The sequence below is a fragment of the Ranitomeya imitator genome, chromosome 3, assembly GCF_032444005.1.
Source record: "Ranitomeya imitator isolate aRanImi1 chromosome 3, aRanImi1.pri, whole genome shotgun sequence".
NCBI classification, from domain to species: domain Eukaryota; kingdom Metazoa; phylum Chordata; class Amphibia; order Anura; family Dendrobatidae; genus Ranitomeya; species Ranitomeya imitator.
The window spans coordinates 103,717,860-103,734,130 of record NC_091284.1 but is presented as its reverse complement, the minus strand read 5'-3'; the positions used below and the strand labels follow the sequence as shown (position 1 = coordinate 103,734,130).

At 44.1% G+C, this 16,271-nt stretch overlaps 2 protein-coding genes across 2 annotated transcripts in view; both read right to left on the bottom strand.

The window, feature by feature from the left end:
* Window positions 1-14,318, bottom strand: part of SLC13A5 (solute carrier family 13 member 5) — a 113,591-nt gene extending 99,273 nt beyond the window's left edge. Inside the window, exon 1 of the mRNA XM_069761254.1 lies at window positions 14,231-14,318. The gene's annotated coding sequence lies outside the window, so the exon portion shown is untranslated. The remainder of the gene's footprint in view (window positions 1-14,230) is intronic.
* Window positions 14,319-15,922: 1,604 nt separating this feature from the next.
* LOC138672847 (myeloperoxidase-like) overlaps window positions 15,923-16,271 on the bottom strand; it is an 80,750-nt gene continuing 80,401 nt past the window's right edge. The window contains exon 14 of the mRNA XM_069761251.1: window positions 15,923-16,060. The gene's annotated coding sequence lies outside the window, so the exon portion shown is untranslated. The remainder of the gene's footprint in view (window positions 16,061-16,271) is intronic.

Genomic DNA, 16,271 nt, shown 5'->3' with positions numbered 1-16,271 from the left:
CCCACATAGCCCTGCAAACAATATAATGACCCCCACATAGCCCTGCAAACAATATAATGACCCCCACATAGCCCTGCAAACAATATAAGGACCCCCACATAGTCCTGCAAACAATATAATGGCCCCCACATAGCCCTGCAAACAATATAATGACCCCCACATAGCCCTGCAAACAATATAATGACCCCCACATAGCCCTGAAAACAATATAATGACCCCCACATAGTCCTGCAAACAATATAATAACCCCCACATAGTCCTGCCAACAATATAATGACCCCCCACATAGTCCTGCAAACAATATAATGACCCCCACATAGCCCTGCTAACAGTATAATAACCCCCACATAGCCCTGCTAACAATATAGTGCCCCCCACATAGTCCTGCAAACAATATAATAGCCCCCACATAGCCCTGTAAACAAGATAATGAACCCCACATAGCCATGCAAACTATATACTGTAATCAACCCCACATAGCCCTGACAACAATATAATGACCCCTGTTATGACCTGGTGGTCAGGACAATAATGGACCTGGTGGGTAAGAGCACACGGAATGACCTGATAGTTACTGATAATATAGGACGAGCTCTGGGACGTGGGAACTCTGCTGACCGCAATCCCTAATCCTATCAACCACACTAGAAATAGCCGTGGATTGCTCCTAACGCTCCCTATGCAACTCGGCACAGCCTAAGGAACTAGCTAGCCCTAAAGATAGAAAAATAAAGCCTACCTTGCCTCAGAGAAATTCCCCAAAGGAAAAGGCAGCCCCCCACATATAATGACTGTGAGTAAAGATGAAAATACAAACACAGAGATGAAATAGATTAAGCAAAGTGAGGCCAGACTTACTGAACAGACTGAGGATAGGAAAGGTAGCTTTGCGGTCAGCACAAAAACCTACAAAAAGACCATGCAGAGGGCGCAAAAAGACCCTCCGCACCGACTCACAGTGCGGAGGCGCTCCCTCTGCGTCCCAGAGCTTCCAGCAAGCAAGAACAATCAAAATAGCAAGCTGGACAGAAAAATAGCAAACCAGAGAAAAACAAGCAGTCACTTAGCTTCTGCTGGGAAGACAGGTCACAAGAACGATCCAGGAGTGAACTAGACCAATACTGGAACATTGACAGGTGGCATGGAGCAAAGATCTAAGTGGAGTTAAATAGAGCAGCCAGCTAACGAATTAACCTCGTCACCTGTGGAAGGAAACTCAGAAACACCCACAGCCACCAGAGAAAGTCCATGGACAGAACCAGCCGAAGTACCATTCATGACCACAGGAGGGAGCCCGACAACAGAATTCACAACAGACCCCCACATAGCCCTGCAAACAATATAATGACCCCCACATAGTCCTGCAAACAATATAATGACCCCCACATAGTCCTGCAAACAATATAATGGCCCCCACATAGCCCTGCAAACAATATAATGACCCCCACATAGCCCTGCAAACAATATAATGGCCCCCACATAGTCCTGCAAACAATATAATGACCCCCACATAGCCCTGACAACAGTATAATGACCCCCACATAGCCCTGACAACAATATAATGGCCCCCACATAGCCCTGCAAACAATATAATGACCCCCACATAGTCCTGCAAACAATATAATGACCCACACATAGCCCTGACAACAATATAATGACCCCCACATAGCCCTGACAACAATATAATGGCCCCCACATAGCCCTGCAAACAATATAATGGCCCCCACATAGTCCTGCAAACAATATAATGACCCCCACATAGTCCTGCAAACAATATAATGACCCCCACATAGCCCTGACAACAATATAATGACCCCCACATAGCCCTGACAACAATATAATGGCCCCCACATAGCCCTGCAAACAATATAATGACCCCCACATAGCCCTGCAAACAATATAGTGGCCCCCACATAGCCCTGCAAACAATATAATGACCCCCACATAGCCCTGCTAACAAAATGACCCCCACATAGTCCTGCAAACAATATAATGACCCCCACATAGCCCTGCTATGCTAACAATATAATGGCCCCCACATAGCCCTGCTATGCTAACAATATAATGGCCCCCACATAGCCCTGCAAACAATATAATGACCCCCACATAGCCCTGCTAACAATATAATGACCCCACATAGCCCTGCTAACAATATAATGACCCCCACAACGTCCTGCAAACAATATAATGACCCCCACATCGTCCTGCAAACAATATGGATAACCATTAACTATTATCAGTCAATGAAGTCCACCTAGTGCCACTGGTATCTGTCATGTCCGTCATGTGGTGGATCCATCCCTGGAATTAATGCAATTTCCTGTTCCTACTGTAGAACCATAGTGAAGTAGTGCCTGAATAAAAATGATAGATCTTTTTTGTACAAATCTGATGTGCTAGTCATGAGAAATCTAGTATAGGAGTCAAATGTAAATCATCCTTGAAGTGCATTGTGGGTATGTCAGTGCACTTGGAAGAAGCAGACCAAGTACAGGAGACATCCCCTTTGCACTTCCTCTCTACTTTTCCTATGGCTTTTATGCTAGAATTCTCATGACCGACATTGAACAAAAATGTATAACCTCTATGGGGAGGCAAGCTTTTGCAGAAACTATTTTTATTCATTCAATTGTGCTGGCAGGTTCCCTTTAAGTGTGTCCTTTTTACATTTATGTTGCATTATACTGCTAAGATTTTGTGATAATTTATGTGTGAATCCACCATAGATATTACATAATTCCATACTACATGGCTATGGAAATGTATTAATACAAAGTAAATATAAGGCAATCATGTTACTTGATGAGGACACAAAAGATTTAATCAGGAGCAGGAAATAAAAGCTGAACCTGTTCTTCAGCTACAGATGCCAGTTCTATCAAAATGAAATCCCAGGTACAATAGAATCACTAACCTGCAGTACAGGATGGAAAACCTTCCATATATCACAGCATATTGTGTTTCTTAGGCTACGTGCACACGTTCAGGATTTTTCGCGTTTTTTTCGCATTTTTTCACGGTAAAAATGCTATAAAAACTCATTAAAACGCATACATTATGCATCCTATCATTTAGAATGCATTCTGCATGTTTTGTGCACATGATGCATTTTTTCCGCGAAAAAAAAACGCATCGCGGTAAAAAAGCAGCATGTTCATTAATTTTGTGGATTTTCTGCGTTTTCCCCGCTATTCTATGCATTTGGGAAAAAACGCACCAAAAACGCACCAAAAACGCGTCAAAAATGCATGAATAAACGCATGCGGATTTCTGGCAGAAATGTCCGGTTTTTGTCAGGAAACTTTCTGCAAGAAATCCTGACGTGTGCACGTACCCTTAAGGTGATTATACATAAACTAGATGGTGGTCTGATTCTAACGCATCGGGTATTATAGAATATGCATGTCCACGTAGTATATAGCACAGCCCACATAGTATATTGCCCAGCCACATAGTATACTGCCCAGCGACGTAGTATACAGCACAGAGCCACATAGTATATTGCCCAGTCACATAGTATATTGCCCAGTCACGTAGTATATTGCCCAGCCACGTAGTATATTGCCCAGTTATGTAGTATAATGCCCAGTGACGTAGTATACAGCACAGAGCCACGTAGTATATTGCCCAGGCACGTAGTATATTGCCCAGCGACGTAGTATATTGCCCAGTCACATAGTATATTGCCCAGCCACGTAGTATATTGCCCAGCCATGTAGTATATTGCCCAGCCACGTAGTATATTGCCCAGCCACGTAGTATATTGCCCAGTTACGTAGTATATTGCCCAGTCACGTAGTATATTACCCAGTGACGTAGTATATTGCCCAGGCACGTAGTATATTGCCCAGCCACGTAGTATATTACCCAGTGACGTAGTACATTGCCCAGGCACGTAGTATATTGCCAAGCCACGTAGTATATTGCACAGCGACGTAGTATATTGCCCAGCCACGTAGGATATTGCCCAGCCACGTAGTATATTGCCCAGTTACGTAGTATATTGCCCAGTCACGTAGTATATTACCCAGTGACGTAGTATATTGCCCAGGCATGTAGTATATTGCCCAGCCACGTAGTATATTACCCAGTGACGTAGTATATTGCCCAGGCACGTAGTATATTGCCCAGCCACGTAGTATATTGCACAGCGACGTAGTATATTGCCCAGTCACGTAGTATATTGCCCAGCCACGTAGTATATTACCCAGTGACGTAGTATATTGCCCAGCCACGTAGTATATTGCCCAGCCAAGTAGTATATTGCACAGCGACGTAGTATATTGCCCAGCCACGTAGTATATTGCCCAGCCACGTAGTATATTGCACAGCGACGTAGTATATTGCCCAGCCACGTAGTATACAGCACAGAGCATATTGCCCAGCCACGTAGTATATTACCCAGTGACGTAGTATATTGCCCAGCCACGTAGTATATTGCCCAGCCACGTAGTATATTACCCAGTGACGTAGTATATTGCCCAGCCACGTAGTATATTGCCCAGCCACGTAGTATATTGCACAGCGACGTAGTATATTGCCCAGCCACGTAGTATACAGCACAGAGCATATTGCCCAGCCACGTAGTATATTGCCCAGTCACGTAGTATATTGCCCAGCTACGTAGTATATTGCCCATCCACGTATCTCACAGGTTAAAAAAAAACCATATACTCACCTTCCAAGGGCCAGTTGTAGTTCGATCACATGACCGTGACATCATGGCAGGTCCTTGTCGTGCAGGGCCTGTGATGATGTCGTGGTCACGTGACCGTGACGTCATGGCAGGTCCTTCTCCCATACCACCGGAACCTGCTGCTTGCATGGAGCGGTCACCGGACCGTAGCCAGGAGCGGGAAAGGCGGCGAAAGGTGAGTATATAATGATTTTTTATTTTTTTTTAATCATTTTTAACATTAGATGTTTTTACTATTGACGCTGCATAGGCAGCATCAATACAGTAGTAAAAACTTGGTCACACAGGGTTAATAGCGGCGGTAACGGAGTGAGTTACCCGCGGCATAACACGGTCCGTTACCGCTGGCATTAACCCTGTGTGAGCAGTGACTGCGGGAAGTATGGAGCGGGCACCGGGCGCTGACTGTAGGGGAGGGACTACTCGGACTGTGGCCGTCGCTGATTGGTCGCGGCAACCATGACAGGCAGCTGGCGAGACCAATCAGCGACTTGGATTCCATGACAGACAGAGGTCGTGGCCAATGAATATCCGTGATAGACAGAAGGAGAGACAGACAGACAGAAAGACGGAAGTGACCCTTAGACAATTATATAGTAGATATATGAGGGTAAAAAAAAAAAAAAAATTGGGTTTGGGTTTAAGTTGGTATATATGGAGCACAAACACATGTTCACATTGGTCATTAAACAGACAAAACCTACAAGAAAAAAAATAATCATATACCCTGCTGTAAAAAAAATAAGTAAAAAGGCAAAAGTGCATTTACATGACACAGGGTTCTTAGCAAACACTGTTTTGATCAAAAAAGCATAAAAGCCATCCCACCACAGCAAGGTGACCCTGTTTGGGATAGTCTTGCACTAATATTAGAAACCTTACCATGTGTAAAGGTACCGTCACACTAAGCGACGCTGCAGCGATACCGACAACGATGTCGATCGCTGCAGCGTCGTTGTTTGGTCGCTGGAGAGCTGTCACACAGCGACCAACGATCCCGAAGTCCCCGGGTAACCAGGGAAAACATCGGGTTACTAAGCGCAGGGCCGCGCTTAGTAACCCGATGTTTACCCTGGTTACCAGCGTAAAAGTAAAAAAAAAAACAGTACATACTTACCTACCGCTGTCTGTCCCCGGCGCTGTGCTTCTCTGCACTCCTCTGCACTGACTGTGAGCACAGCGGCCGGAAAGCAGAGCGGTGACGTCACCGCTCTGCTTTCCAGCTGACCGACGCTCACAGTCAGTGCAGAGGAGTGCAGAGAAGCGGAGCGCCGGGGACAGACAGCGGTAGGTAAGTATGTACTGTTTGTTTTTTTTTACTTTTACGCTGGTAACCAGGGTAAACATCGGGTTACTAAGCGCGGCCCTGAGGAAGGCTACCCGCCGAAACGCGCGTCGGGGAGGACTGGACTTCGGTGCACATTCTATTGACCCACTACTGTGGTATGTACTATATATCTGACACTTGTCTTTAGGGTCATGAGTACCAGTAATTGATGCTTTTGCACTATTGATGCTATTTAAAAATATATATGGATGTGTTTTGTACATGGTCCATGATGGAATACTGTGCACCTTAGCTCGGTCCTTTTACATGAGATGAGATGTGTGTGTGGGCTCGTATAGGGGATCCGTTTTGCCTGCCATGCTGCATACCTGTGTGTCTCTTTTTAACCAATAAAGTTGTTTAATATTTTCATTACTGGACGTTCTCTGACTGCTTTTTTTGGTGCTTCTGTTGTCTATCGTAGAGTATTAGTTGTAAAAATAAAAATGTTATATTGGTCAGGGATGACAAAGTTTTAAGAAAGGGGGAATGTAAGAGGTTGTAATATTTATAGCACTTTTCCCCAACCCCTTTAGACATATTTAATATTGCTGCTGTATTATAACGCTATAATTTATAACTGCATGTATGTGTGCATTGTGGTATTCAGAGAAAGAGTAGTACCCACATTTCGCCACAAGATGGGGCACACTTCAGTTTTTGAATTGGTCCTTGTAAATGGTTAACATAGGAGGGGCACGGTGGGTTAAGATAATGAGGGCTTCCTGGCATTGGCAGTTGGGGCCGGGCGCCCATGTAGCTCACGTACTGGCTGCCATGCAACGTTCAAGGAGAGTGAGACCCAGCCTATAGCATCCCGGGGCCGGTTCTCATCTGAAGGAACAACAACAGCAGTGCTAGCAGATACAATATTACTGGGACTGTATATGCTAAGAAGGAGGCTAAGCCGTATGGGCAGGTCGCTCATCATGTGGCAGTTTTTTGTGTGGGCAGCGGTCCTCAGATCCGGGGCAAAGCGACTGAGGGCTTCCCCCCCCCACAAAAGGCAAGGAATCTGGACGCTGAGGGACCAAAAGGTACGGTCCTTCCTGGAAACGAGCTTAGTGAGAAGGAGAAAAGGAAAGGGACAGAAAGAACGTCATCTGTTGTGAAGCCTGATGATGATACTGGAAATGTCTTGATGTGCTGAGCAAAGCTGTTGATGTTGAAGTAAAGCCAGACTGTGTCTCTGTTATTGTGAAACAGCCTGCAAGGAACCCAATACAGCTCAGGGGGGACCCTGATGGCGCAGAGATGCAGTACCCAGGCATGCAGAGGAAGAGACATTACTGTATAGAGAGAGGGGGCCAGGGTGTGATACAGGGATTGCACTCGGCCATGGCTACCTCCCTGGCCTCATCTCACAAATACATTTTACAAGTGAAATTTATCCTGCGGAAGCTCACTTCTCTGCAAGATAAATAGACATGCTGCGGTCTGGGGAGATGTGCTGCATGTTCGTGTCTGCAGGTGAGCCGCTGGTGTCTGTGCACACATAGTGGTCATGGGATTTCTTGAAATCCCATCCACTATGCTGTAACATTTGGACGCTGCACAAGTACACAGCGTCCAAACCGCATTGTTCAATGACCGTGTGCACCTAACCTTACTCTGGCTGAGGAAGAATGATTGGTACAGATAGTCCTCGATACAGTATAATGCAGGTCCCAGATAGTACAAATAGTTAAATGCACTCCCCATGGTCCTTGATAGAGTATAATGCAGCCCCCCTCAGAGTATGCTGCAGCCCCCTTATAGAGTATAATGCAGACCCCTCATAGAGCAATGCAATGCAGCTCCTCTCAGAGTATAATTCAGCCCCCTCAGAATATAATGCAGCCCCCACACAGTATAATGTAGCCCCTTCTGAGTATAATGCAGCCCACTCAGAGTATAATGCAGCCCCACACACACAGCATAATTCAGCCCCCCAAACACACACACAGTATAGTGCAGCCCTCTTCACACAAAGTATAATGCAGTCCCCTCACACACAGTACAATGCAGGCCCCACACACAGTATAATGCAGCCCCTTCAGAGTATAATGCAGCCCCCTAAGAGTATAATGCAGCCTCCCAGAGTGTAAAGCAGCGCCCTCATAGTATAATGCAGTCCCCCAGAGTATAAAGCAGCCCCTTCAGAGTATAATGCAGCCCAACACACAGTATGATGCAGCCCCCCACACAGTATAGTGCAGAACCGCTACACACAGTATAATGCAGCCTCCACACACAGTATAATGCAGCACCTTCAGAGTATAATACGGCCCCCTAAGAGTATACTGCAGCCACACACAAACACAGTATAATGCAGCTCCCCAGAGTATAAAGCAGCCCCCTCAGAGTATAATGCAGCCCCCAGAGTATAAAGCAGCCCCTTCAGAGTATAATGCAGCCCTACACACAGTATAATGCAGCCCCCTCACAAGCACACACAGTATAGTGCAGCCCCCTCACACAATATAATGCAGCCCCCCACAGATTAATGCAGCCCCTTACACAGTATAATACAGCCCCCCAAACACACACAGTATAGTGCAGCCCTCTTCACACATACAGTATAATACAGTCCCTGTTATGATCCGGTGACCTTGGAGCCGCATGGAACTTTCTCTGGAGTTGGTGTAAACTGTACTGACCACAAATCCTGAACTTAACATCGCAACTAGAAGTAGCCGTGGGGTGTGCCTAACAAATCCTAGACACCTCGACACAGCCGGAGGACTAAATACCCCTATAGATGGAAATAGGAATTCTACCTTGCCTCAGAGCAGAACCCCAAAGGATAGGCAGCCCCCCACAAATATTGACTGCGAGTAGTAGAGGAAAAGACACACACAGGCAGGAAACAGGATTTAGCAAAAGAGGCCACTCTAGCTAAAATAGGAAAGGATAGGACAGAATACTAAGCAGTCAGTATTAAAATCCTTCCAAAAATATCCACAGCAGAAAATACAAAAAATTCCACCATCTAACTAAAGATGTGGAGCGTATATCTGCAACTCCAGAGAATCCAACAAGACTGAGAAAACACTGACACAGTCTAAGCTGGACAAGAGAAAACAAATGAATAGCACAGAATTATTAAGCACACAGCATGTGTGCCACAGAAACAAAAACCAGACTCTTATCTTTGCTGAATTGGCAGCAAGGCAGGAGGAACCAGACAAAGATCCAAAACCTCCCAGAACCATGGACAACTGGCAAGGACTAATGAATCCTGCACACCTAAATACCCCAGTCAGAACTGCAATCAGCTGAAACATCTGACCAGGACTGCAACTCAGGGACAACTGCGTTACCACCTACAACCACTGGAGGGAACCCAAAAGCAGAATTCACAACAAGTCCCCTCACACACAGTACAATGCAGCCCCCACACAGTATACTGCAGCCCCCTAAGAGAATAAAACAGCGCCTGCAGAGTAACACACAGTATAATGCAACCCCTTCAGAGTATAATGCAGCCCCCTAAGAGTATAATGCAACCCCACACACACAGTATAATGCAGCCACCCAGAGTATAAAGCAGCCCCCTCATAGTATAATGCAGTCCCCCACACAGTATAGTGCAGACCCGCTACACACAGTATAATGCAGCCCCCACACACAGTATAATGCAGCACCTTCAGAGTATAATATGGCCCCCTAAGAGTATACTGCAGCCACCCACACACACAGTATAATGCAGCCCCCAGAGTATAAAGCAGCCCCCTCAGAGTATAATGCAGCCCCCCAGAGTATAAAGCATCCCCCTCAGAGTATAATGCAGCCCTACACACAGTATAATGCAGACCCCTCCCAAAAACACAGTATAGTGCAGCCCCCTCACACAATATAATGCAGCCCCCAACAGATTAATGCAGCCCCCACACACAGTATAATGCAGCCCCCCCCCCACAGTATAGTGTAGTCCCCCCACACACAGTATAGAGCAGCCCCCACATACAGTGCAGGCGCCATACACAGTATAGTGCAGCCCCACACACAGTACAATGCAGCACAACACATACACAATGCATCCCCCCACACAGTATAATGCTGCCCCTACACACAGAGTATAGTGCAGTCCCCCCATTCAAAGTATAGTGCAGCAGACACACACACAACACAGTATAGTGCAGCAGACACACACACAACACAGTATAGTGTAGTCCCCCACACACAGTATTGTGCAGCACACACACATACGCACACACAGACAATACTTACCTCTCATTCTCGTTCCCCTGCTGCTATGACTTCTGCAGAGTGTCTGAGCATCTTATCATCTCTCCTGCTAGCACACACTGAGTCACAGGCAGAGAGGGAGTGATGGAAGAGGGAGAGTCACATGATGCTTTCTCCTCCATCGCTGCTTTCAACTGTATCGGCATCTATGATGCCGATAAGTTGAATGCGCGATGCGGGGAGGGGGCAGCGTTGGCCCCTCTTACTCAAGGGCCCCATAGCGGCAACGTGATGTGCCGCTATTAGCGGCACGTCACTGGCTGGGTCTGGTTGAGGAGAACTGAAGCCTAAGATCGTTAGAAAACAGTGTGCTCACTAGAGTAGCTCTTGACTAAAGAAGAGTGAACGTGTTTGGAAAATGTTCTCAATATCAAATTTGGCACGAGCGTTGCACATTCGGATTCATGTTCATATTCCCAAGCTATTTTTCCTAAAAATCGGCAAAAGTTGGCAAAAGTTCGGTAATTGACAGCGTTCACTAAGGGCTCCTTCAGACCTTTATTTCTGGTAGCAGCACGGGCCTGGAAATCAAAGGTACTGTTCGCACTAGGTGCTGAAGAAGACAGCTCACATCATTGTCCTCTGCCAGCGCTAGCAGGGGACAATGTTGAGAGCTATATACAACTGCGCTAGCAGGGGACAATGTTGATAGTTGTATTCAACTGTTAACAGCGTGAACAGACGGCTGTTGACGAGACTATTCATCAGCCACCACCTGAGCTGTAAATAAATAAATATAAAAAATAATTACGTGGGAATCGCTTGTATTTTTGATAACCAACCAAGCAAAACTGACAGCTGCGGGTTGTAACCCTCACCTGTCAGCTTGAGCAAGGATGGTTATCAAGAATAGAGGGGTCCCCACGTGACCATCCAAGCTGAGAACCACTGAGGAATGAGCTGCTGCAAGCACTGGTCAGTATCTAGCCGTGACGCCATTGCCAAACATGATTGGTGAACATCAGGACGTTTGCCGATCCGAACCGAACCTTGAAAGCTTCATCTCTACTCTTGACATGACAAATGCTAAATTCAAGATCATTCAAAGTCAGAAAACATCTAAGTCATGGGTTAAAGTGCCCACACAGTTAGGAAGCTGTTGGCAAAGTCCTATCAACACCCTCATAACCTTGCACCCTCCGCTCAGCATAGTGTGTATGTGTATTCAGTGAGTTGAGGGGAATAACCTGCTTTCAGATACCTCTAATGGCCTCTTACTTTTCTTGAAAATAAAAGGATCAAGAGTTAAAATTTATTATGCCAATCTTTCATTCCTCCAAAATCTGGCAAATCTGCTATTCACATAAGAATACAAGGTCCAATCGAAATTGGTGGGTTCTGCTAACTTTGTTCTAATGTGGTTAAGGAGGTTATACAGGACTATGTATACTATTTTACTACGGGCCTAAGAACTAACTGGCAGATGGTTGCTAACTACCTGCTTATTGTGCCCGGCAATGATCTCTGTTGGCACACAGTGGTCACAGACCGCTCTTGCTGGTGATTCAGAGGCTTCCGATGACATCACGTCGACAGAGCAGCGGCTTCTCTTTCACTCTGCTCTGTTGACAGGGCATGACTGCCGACATCATGCTGATTGACAGACAGCTCCCCACTGCCTAACTGCGGAGAGCTGGATGTGAATCAGCATGATGTCAGCAGTCACACCCTGTTGACAGAGCAGTCCAAAAGAAAAAGAGCTGGTCTGTTGACGTGGAGCAGCTGAATCACCGGCAGGAGTGGTAAGTGACTGATCTGAGCCAGTGCCGTGTAGAACAGGCATGTAGTTGCTTCTGTTAACATCTATCTGCCTGTCAGTTATTAGGCCCATAGTAAAAAAAAAGAGGGCATGTTTAAAAAGAATCTGTCAACAGGTTTCTGGAATGCAATATGATGCACGATGCAGCATGATGTAGGAACAGAGACCCTGATTGAAGTGATGTATCACTTAGTTTACTTGGTGCAACACTTATGATAGAATCACAGTTTTCTCTGCAGCAGATGTAACAGAGCTCCGTAAATTGAATCCTGTATAAACTGCCCACACCACTGATTATTCAGTGTATGCAGAAAGCTGCCAAACAGAAAGCTGCTAATTAGAGGTGGGGACGGGGTGGGACCTGGAGGTGTGAGACACCAAGTAATCTGGTGATAATCTCTCTCTGATAAAACAATAATTCTACGTAAGTGACAAATTGCTGTAACCAGGCTCTCTTCCCCTACATCATTGCGCTTTCTGGTGACATAGCAAAAACTTTGTGATAAACTCCCTTTAAGCTGGCCAATATTAGATGGATGTCAGCTGACCGTTCTTCAGTTATGTCAGCCGACTCTCAGGAGCCGTCATTTGGCCGAGCGTTCTTGTGTTCCCTATGAGAAAATCTCCAAGAGAATGTGATGGCAGTCCATGATTGAACATGCACAATGCACAATGAACATCTCTCCCGTCCTGTAGTCAGCCGGCGCCCCATACAGATTAGATTGTCTGCTGAGCATGTCAATATTAGTATAATGTGTATGGGGGCCTTAAGTCAGCAACAGAACAATGAGAAAGAAATGCTGGGAAGCACAGACCACTGCCTGTCTGCAAACCAGCGTATAAAGCATTCATCAAAAACTTCAATTTTATGGAAAACTCATCTCATACCTATAGTAGTTATCATAATTAACATTTACTGTGTACTTCACTTTGTAAATTGACATTATGCAATAACCTGTGTGTCTGTATAATCTGTAAAATATTGATTTCAACATCTGATTTCTTCTTGCACGAATGTTGTCCGCTATACCGTAAATGTCATTATAACAGGTGGCAGAATAATTCCTAAGCTGAACATTTCTTGTTTTATGTCTCCGAGGGAAACAAACAGAGCTGAAAGTCTATGATGTCATGTGTGATTATTAGCTCTTCTATTGCATTACGTTGGCATATACAGGTTAGCATTGACATTAATCAGAGCCTCTTTTTACGAGGATATTAATAAAACGTTTGCTCTGATGTACGATTTTTAGACACAAGAACCACTTATAAAAGCAATTTAAAGTTTTCTGAATTCAAACTTAAAGGGGTATTCCCATCTCCAAGATCCTAGTCCAGTATGTAGTAGGTGTAATAATAATAATATTATTATTATTTAGTATAGTTTTTCTGATTTGCTGTCTCTTTCCTCACGTGGAGGCATTGCAGGATCTTAGGTATCCATGGTTACGACCACTGATATAGTGACAGTTAACTACCTGCTAGTGGTCGTAACCATGGATACCCAAGGTCCTGCAATGCCTGCACATGAGGAAAGAGACATAGTGAATCAGAAAAACTATACTACTTTTCTAATTGGAGGTATTTGCTAATATTATTATTACTACACCTACTACATATTGGGATAGGATTTTGGAGATGGGAATACCCCCTTTAACTTTTTAGTGTCTTCAGATGAGCTGACATTACTCAGTAGGTTTATCTGTCTGTGTAAACCACAGATAAGGCTGAATGATATGGAAATGAACCGTATCAAATAGCAAACTCAACCTGATAAGAGAATAAAGAGGATTATTTGCCTGTAGCAGTGAAAGGAACAGTAGCTTTCCAAGCTTTTATCAGTGATACTGTAGTTCCAAAGTAGGATTTTTAAAACATTTTCAACATCTCTACCTCCATCCGTTATACATGGTCTTAAATCGTGAACCCCAGTGTGATAAGACATATTTTCTGTGGTTTTTACAGGATGCCATGTAAGCCTATTGAATCATCCTTGATCTATAACTCATCCATCTGCACAGTAGAGACTAGTTATAAGACAGATACAGCTCTGGAGAATTATTAAGAAAATGCCATGAAGAAAGATTGGAAGTTAATCCAAAAAAGTTCTGAGATTAGCTATGTTCTAAGAATCTATATGGGTTGTGTGAATTACATGTAATAGATCATCTATGAAAAACCTTCTCCGTGAATTTTTATCATCCCGAACATTACTCACCTTTATGAAATGCAGTGTAGAGATCTCGTACATGTCTCCGATGGTTGGAGAAGGGACCTTTCGCTCACGGTACTTTGCCTTTTGTCCTAGATGTGTACTTGGACAGATTTTTAATGCCTTCCCCCTGACACATTTCCGAGAAAGGCCTCAGACATTTGGTTGCTTTGTTGAGTTCCTCTTCATCCCCTTGGACATAAAAGCTCTTATTATGAACCGATTTCAATGGTGTCAAGGAAATCTAACAGGGAGGAATGTGATTCACAATATCTATACTTGTTGTAAATCAACACAAACCTCACATAGAGTTAAGTAGTGTGAGTCCGGCAATGCTTGTAGAGCAGCACATCGCTACGTGCTTTGGCACTCAAGTGAGGGAAAGGACGCCCTGCCGAGACTGGACCGACCTCATTACACAATGACATGTTCTATTTTCCTATTCAGTAGAAAAGTTTAGTAATACTAAGTAATTGTTATGGGATGTTAAAAATTGGGACAACAGCTATTAACCTCATTATGACTCTGTTTGTTATGTTAGGGCACAGACCTCTTTTTCAAATCTGAGATGTGTCACTCTTAGCAACATGGAGTACCTTTAAAATGCTTTTACCTATTTAAATTATTCTGAGACTTTTATTTTCATGTCATATTATTCTTTACATCATTATTACAGTAAGATCTATATGCTTTAAGGTTTTTAACAAAGTTTACAAAACGTTTTAAACTTTTACCCTCGTAAATACTTTTATGCCGCAAAATGTCTTTTTTGGGCAAAATGATTTACACTAGAGTCCATTAGAAAAGTCTTTAATACAGGAGTAGAAGGTATGGACTATAAAGACTATGGAGAATGTCTGTTTTAGATCTGTAATATGTAGAGCAATGGCGTGCACACTGAAAAATGGACCAGGTGCAGGCTGAACTTGGAATAGATCCAGTTAAATCATAAGTTCGAGAAAAACAGCCGCACTCAAAATATGGTTTTTCAAATGCACTTGAAAAACCATATTTTGAGTGCGGCTGTTTTTCCTCGAACTTATGTCTTAGATCAGTAACAGAACAATGGTAGCTAGAGATGAGGAAGGAGGTGCAGGTTGATAAAACCTCTGGATAGCTTTGTGAGTGTGATACGTTTATGTTGTATTATGAAGAGGATAGGTAACCAGTGGAATGACTGGCACCAGGTGGTGGTGTCAGTGTAATAGCTGGACAAACATATGAGTCTGGCAGCTGCTTTCAGGATAGATTGGAGAGATTAGTGAGTGGAAGACTGATTAATAGTGAGTTGCAGAATAAATCAAAGTGATGGTTAGAGGGTTTTGGTATTAAAAAAAGGATAGATTATGGAGGCATCAATATCAAGAGTAAAGGGAAGATCTGTGTTAAACATAATAATCTTTATTTTTAATAATCTTTATTTTTATATAGCGCTAACATATTCCGCAGTGCTTTACAGTTTGCATACATTGTCATTGCTGTCCCCATTGGGGCTCACAATCTAAATTCCCTATCAGTATGTCTTTGGAATGTGGGAGGAAACCGGAGTACCCGGATGAAACCCACGCAAACACGGAGAGAACATACAAACTAATCTAAGAACAGTGGGCATGCTACCTGGGAGTAATTCAGTACCATATGTGGAAATGGAAGCATTGCATTTAGGTTGGTTAGCAGAGGGTGGAACACAAGAAGTTTAGTTGGAAAAAAAAAAATCTCAGAAGCAAGGAGGTCATGATGGTAAAGACAGTAAAGCAGTATGGGATTCCTTTATACTTCCACCATCACCATTGCTTAGGCAGCTGTTTGAGGTTGTCATCTAGTATCTTCTTTGGCCTGCAATAAAAATAGGTTCAATTGTCAGAATGTTTTTAAACCAAAACCATTACAAAGTTCTTTATAATCAAATCCCAGCCTTCAAGTGATGAGAAGTGGATGCTGCATCCTGCCATATTACAGCCTTGACAACTCCTAAGAAATGACTGTGCTCCTAGACACCAGTGTCCCTAACCTTCATGTGACGTCACTGTTTCTTTCTCCATGTTGC